Source organism: Aythya fuligula, chromosome 5, assembly GCF_009819795.1.
Source record: "Aythya fuligula isolate bAytFul2 chromosome 5, bAytFul2.pri, whole genome shotgun sequence".
Lineage (NCBI taxonomy): Eukaryota > Metazoa > Chordata > Aves > Anseriformes > Anatidae > Aythya > Aythya fuligula.
In genome coordinates this window covers 41,023,998-41,030,522 of record NC_045563.1, presented here as the reverse complement: position 1 = coordinate 41,030,522, position 6,525 = coordinate 41,023,998, and the positions used below count along the sequence as shown (strand labels likewise).

Genomic DNA, 6,525 nt, shown 5'->3' with positions numbered 1-6,525 from the left:
CACGTGGGGACAGACCACTCCTGAGCCATTAAGATTTCCTTCTTGAAGAGCGCCCAGCCTTCCTGGACTCCTCTGCCCTTCAGAACCGCCTCCCAAGGGACTCTACCAACCAGTGTCCTGAACAGTTCAAAGTCAGCCCTCCGGAAGTCCAACACAGCAGTTTTGCTGGTCCCCTTCCTGGCCTTGCCAAGAATAGAGAACTCCACCATTTCATGGTCACTCTGCCCAAGACAGCTTCCGACCACCACATCTCCCACCAGTCCTTATCTGTTTGTGAAGACAAGGTCTAGAGGGGCATCTCCCCTGGTAGGCTCACTAACCAGAATTTTCTAAGCATACCATGGGCAACAGTTTTTTGAATTTTCTCTGAGACATCCATAGACGTCTGTGCTCCTAGAAGATTGCACACAGCTCCTGCCATCTCCAGTACAAAGACACAAGGACCAACCCTTTCTTGTTTTTTCTGAGCTTGCTGCCTGCCCCAACACATAATTCCTAATGGAGTGGTATGCAGGAGCTGACACCAGGGTCCTTTTCTTTGCCTGAGTCATGGTAGTGAAATTTAATAACAGTAAGGTGTGTTTACATCCAGAATCTGTTAGCTCTATCACCATTTATTAATTTCGTTCATTCTTCTGCTAAACCTGTCATCTTTCATCTTCATAAAATGCTTAAAGAGAAATTGCTGCTGATTTGGGTCTCAGAAGAATGTAGCAAAGATCTCTGTACCTGTGTCTCATCTTCAGTCCTCTTTAAGCCCAGAAAGAAAACCAGAGGATCCACTATCTAATGAGAAGTGCAAGATTTCTTGTCCCCTCAGACTCCTTCCAGGCATCCACATGGAACCACACATGATGATGGTAATGGTGGAGTTGATGGCCCTACCTATTGTTCTCAGAGGAAATCTAGGATGAACTAATTTCTCCATCTTCACTATTCTCCTAACAAGAACTAAGAGATAGCAAGAAAAAGTTCTACAGCTGTTTTTGTCTAAAGAAACTCATGCTGCTCAAAGACAATGATACATGTAAGAGTAAGAGTCTTATTGACTAGATTTTAAGTCTTAAGGAATATGCCAAATCACTTTTCAAAGACAGGATCATTTTACCTACTTGTGAGAAGTAAAATTCAAGAATATTAAAAGGGAGAAAATTACTGAATGATAGGGAGCTGCCATCATAATATGTGCTGCTTAGTGCTTGAACATTGTAACTGTCAAGCTGATTCTATTAAGAAAAAAGGAGTAATTTAACATTATTTAATATTCACAATATGCACATATTGAATGGAAGTGTATGTAGAATATAAGGCTCTATTTCAGCATAAATGAAATTTTAATCGCAGGAATATTCCTACTGATTTTAATAGGATAGCTGTTATTCTCACATTTATGCATGTGCATAATAAATAATAAACTACTAATGAATATGTTTAAAAATAACCCTGATGCTACCTACTTTCAAGAAAAAATAAAATAATATCTTCTAGCTTTCTTAAATGCTTCCTACTCAGCTTGTGGGACTGATCCTCCAGTCCACATTGTCTACCAACATCAATTTTGTTCTGTTAGCTATATCAGGACCTTTGTTGATGGGGGGTATGAAAATAAGTGAGAAAGAATTTTAGGTTAATTAGGGTTTTTCCCACATACTAAAGATTTCATGCTGGTGTAGAAAGTTATCTCATTAGTGCATAGGTGGGAAAGAAGAAAAGTTTGGGAACCTGTAGAACCAACTACTTCATAGATTATTGTTTGAGATGTACAGACAGAAACAAAATATTGAAATGAAGATGTGATAGACAGGAAGGTCTAAAGAAAAGCAGCCAGCATAAACCACAGGAACTTAATACATCTTCCATGAGCTACTGAATCTTTCTTCTCTCTTCTGTCTTTTGTCTCAAGTCTCATCTGCACATGGCAGCCCTGGAGCCAGCTGCATTCTGGTCATCTTTCCTCCTTCCCCTTGGAAGTGGAAGTGAGCAGCATTGTTTTCCACAGCCATGGAGGGTGACTCTAGCCCCCTTTCCTTCAGTTCATTTGGAAGGGTGCTCCAAAAAAACTTCCAGGGTTTTTAAGGAGCTGCAGACAGATACCCAATAGCTTAGAGGGTGTCAGAAATCCTGCCTTTTTCCGCAGTCTAGGTGACAGCACAATTTCTGTCTACTTTAAATTCTTCCAGGGTGCTTCTTCTGCATTTTGTTCAGTGATTGTAATGTAAAATGCAGAACTCATCTTGGGAGTAGGAAAAGGTGCCTGTGATTTGCTCAGCCCACTGTGATCTTCAGCTACCCAATGGCTAATGAGATGACATCACGCCCATTCGCCCTCCACTGAGCCCTATTCATCTTGTTTTATTTGCTGTATAGTACAGCATTAGTACTATACAGAATCATATACAATATAGCTATGCCATACAATGCAATACAACAGTATAACATCAGCAGATTAGGTGAGGAACATTTTGTTGTTGTCATTTTTTATTTTTTATTTTTTTTAAGAGTAGAGAAGGAAGACAATGAAGAGGCTACTTTCCTCCATCTGGGTGAATTAGCTTCTTAGTAAGGACTATAGAATTAAAAACACACCTTGCCAGGAGTGACAATAAATATTGCATAAATGGAAACACCAAGGCCAGTTGGAGGTGTAAATACAGATTATTTTTTTCCAAATATATTTTAGAAATTAATTTTCTAGACTATTCATGGTGTTTTATTAGTAAATGCTAACATTAGGAGAGCATCATGAAGATATCTGAAGGCATTAGGTCTAACCACCCATGTTTCTCCCATAGCATAAGAAAACTGTGCCAATATCTTACAAATGACAGGCCTAAATGTCTGGAATAGCAGTGTAAATTTTTGATTTCAGCAAGTATTGTCAATGTTAGTGCCTTTACATAATTATCTTAATGTGAAAAAAAAAAAAAAAAAAAAAGGCATATCATGTTCCATTGCTCCTTGTGTGCTCTTTATGGAAAAAACAAATCTTCTATAGAAAACTTCTTAGTTTTCTATATAAAGTATAGAAAAAAATATATATATAGTTTCTATATATAGTTTAATTTTCAATTAAACTTCTTTAATTGAGCAAAAGGATTCATATGGGATCTGGACTTTCAGCTCATAATTTCTCTAGATGGGTTAAGTCGCTGTGTGATGATTCTAATTAAGTTATATAAAAGCATTGAACTAGGTAAACCAAAGTAACTGCTCCATCAGTTCACCAGGTAAATTAGCCTTGTGCAGGAGTCTTTTTGTTCGTACATTTCGTGCTCCTTTTATGTTGTTTTTTACTGTTGAGTGTGACACAGAACGATTCTGCGGAGTTGATGTTGTCACTTTTGGCCTACAGGTGGCAGCATTGTAAGGTTTTGTAGCTTCTGAGGCTTTACTGAAGATTTTTACTGAAGATTTTTCTCTCTTCAAACATCCCCCCCCCTCACCCACTCTATATGATCAGGGCTGAGTTAACATCATTACATACTCACGTCAGGTAAAATAAAAGGTAATAAAATGTTCAGGCCAAAAATTAGGTTCATTTTGAGCCTCTTTTCTTTTCTTTTCTTTTCTTTTCTTTTCTTTTCTTTTTTCTTTTCTTTTCTTTTCTTTTCTTTTCTTTTCTTTTCTTTTCTTTTCTTTTCTCTTCTCTTCTCTTCTCTTCTCTTCTCTTCTCTTCTCTTCTCTTCTCTTCTCTTCTCTTCTCTTCTCTTCTCTTCTCTTCTCTTCTCTTCTCTTCTCTTCTCTTTTCTCTTCTCTTCTCTTCTCTTCTCTTCTCTTCCCTTCACTCTAAGGAATTAATCATCTTTCAGGTTTAAAATTCATGACCTCCATATTTTTCAAGGCAGATTTTTCGAAAGCTGCAGCAATCCTAGTCATCAGATGGTTCTTTTTTATAGTGGGCTTCTGGCAAACTATCAAAAAGTGGAAAAAAACATGTTTCATAGTGATTTAAATAGTTTGTAGAAACACCCTGCTGTTGAGGACTCATTTCCCTAACTTCTACATAAAGTGTCTCTATTTATGTCAATTCTTAAAGTTAGTGGAACTATTTATCTAAGCACTGGATACTGAAAGAAAGATTAGGCAGAGATCCCTTTTTGATTCTGCATATTTTCTGATCTATTATTTTCAAGATATTGAACATTCTATATCATCCTTTCTGATGTCAGAAATAAAGTCATCATGAGGTCATACATTTTCTACTCCTCATTCCCTTTTCCCTTTCCTCCTTCAGTTCCCCGGGGGAAAGAGATTCTGAAGTAGAGGTTGAAAAAATTGTGTAAGTAGTATTGAAAATATAAAACAAAATTGTTTCCTTAATAAATATAATTAGCTGTATATATTGCATTTTCAAGAGCTAGTACTGATGTTGGGACCAGCTCTTTAAATAAAATAGGACCTCTGTAGTCTCTGGAGAGAACATGCATAAAGCAAAGTAAATGATTTTCTGTCAACACTAAGTAGACAGGTGCTTACATTGAACAGCATTCTAATATGTCTCTGAATATTTATGTCTTCTTTCTCAAATGCATTGCCCATGAATGTCACAGCTGTCAAACGTCTGTATACAAGAAGATAAAAAATGAAATTAATAAAAGGCAGATCAACATTTTGTTTGTTTAGGCCAGTTTTTCCTATTGCATTTTACATAGGTTAGCAGTGTTGACGTGCTTGGGTATACTTGTATATTCTAAGGGGCTGAGGGAAATGCAAAGCAATTAGTTGCATTTTGTGTAGGTATACATATACTTCCCATTATTTAACCTAGACATAAATGAAAATAATGATTGAAAGTGCTACAGGGTGTTTCTTTATCCTCTGTCCATTGACTTCACAGATGGAAACCCTGGAAATAGAGTTTTGGCATTTTGGCACTGCCATAAAAACAAGAAACCATTCAGGATTTGTAAACTCATTTTATTTATTTATTTATTTATTTTGGTGGGGCAATCTTGTGTCTGAAAATTCTGAAACAAACTATGCTACATGCGAGGATAGGTGAGCCATCACCCTTGCCTGAAAACAACTAATAGAGAATAGATTTGTTTCAATAATTGTTCACGAAGTCTGAAGGTTATTCATGCTAATATAAAACATACTGTTCATAGCCATCTGTGAAAAAGATGCACCCAATGCACATTTGAAAGGATTTGAATGATACTTTCATGATACTTTTTGATATGATGATACTTTTAATGACACTGGCTTCCATTTTATACATAATTTTATTATGAGAATGAGAAGACAAACCTCTCCAAATGGACCTCAGTCAGCATTATTCACTTCGGGTACAATTGAAGTACTCTTTATTATGGGTGTTTTTCCATTGTATCTGGTCACCATTCATCGATATGCTTGAATTGCTCCTCAAGATTAGTGGTGCTTTCCATGCAGGCTACTCAGCACACACATGCAAAGGTAGATGTCAGAGGTTGGGTACTGCCTCCTCTTGTCCTTGATAAATACTTTGCAGGATAGTCTCAGTTTAACTTTGAGGGTCTCAAGACTTTTTTTGCTGTCTTACTCATAAGCTCAGAAGGCAGACTAGTTCCTGTCAAAAGAAATCAACATACCATTTAGACTGAGTGATTCAAGCTATAGCAGGAGAAACAACAAGTGACGATGCTCCCAAAAATTTAAATGACATGCATTGCATTGAAGCATTATGGTGGAAACTGTAACTTTGGTATATTTTCTCAGTATAGCTGATAAGACTAATGATAGGTTTCCCAAATGCCAGAGTTTCTGTCTTGTACAGACAGCCTACAGTGTGAAGCCTCTGCACAACAAAAAGTCCAGGTAGTGTCTCTGTAGGTAGGTGTGTGCCCAAAGTGCACATTTTTAAATGGAGAATACAGCCATAGTGAAAACTGTATTATGCTTTTATGATAAATTTTCTGTCAGACACTAAACTGACTTTTGGCAGCTGTTATGTCTCTCAGAAAATTTGTCCTGAGCAGTCATCAACAGAGGAGACAGTTAGCAGTCAGTACCAAGTACTGAACTGGGACAGAGTACCAGGGATGATGAAGTGGGTACAGTTGGCTGGTTGTTTTCAGACAAACATACTTTGGCGAAAATACTAATGGCATCAAAATGTTTTTTAAAAGCATATCTCTTGGCATATTACAGCAAACATGAGCCTGTTTTTCCCATAAGCCATAGAGGAAGACACTGTATATGAAATATCTGGAAATTTTTAGATCTCACATGCATTACCTATACATAAAGATGCAATGCTTGCTTCCCATTCTATCTCCAAATCCTTGGAGGAGATAACATTTGGAAAAGTGCACATTGTGAATGTGCAGATTTCCAAATTAGGTTTCAATTCCTACTATTTTATTTCAAGAAAACAGGTAGAGGGGTTCTTGGCTTAACCTTAAAAAAATTGCTTAGATAACAACAGAGCAGATGTTAGTGACTTGGGGATATATGACTAGCATTGAGTCCAGCTTTGAAAGGTTCAGAAGTTCCCAAGAACTTCTTTTTTTTTTTGATACCCACACATCTAGCTGGAAGAAA

At 37.0% G+C, this 6,525-nt stretch overlaps 1 long non-coding RNA gene across 1 annotated transcript; it reads right to left on the bottom strand.

Annotated features, from left to right (window-relative positions):
* Window positions 1–3,799: 3,799 nt before the first annotated feature.
* Window positions 3,800–5,542, bottom strand: LOC116490376. The gene is made up of 3 exons (XR_004253360.1): window positions 5,251–5,542; window positions 4,477–4,561; window positions 3,800–3,911 (listed from the first exon to the last, which is right to left on the bottom strand). It is a non-coding gene; the product is annotated as an uncharacterized LOC116490376 (long non-coding RNA).
* Between the last annotated feature and the right edge of the window lie 983 nt (window positions 5,543–6,525).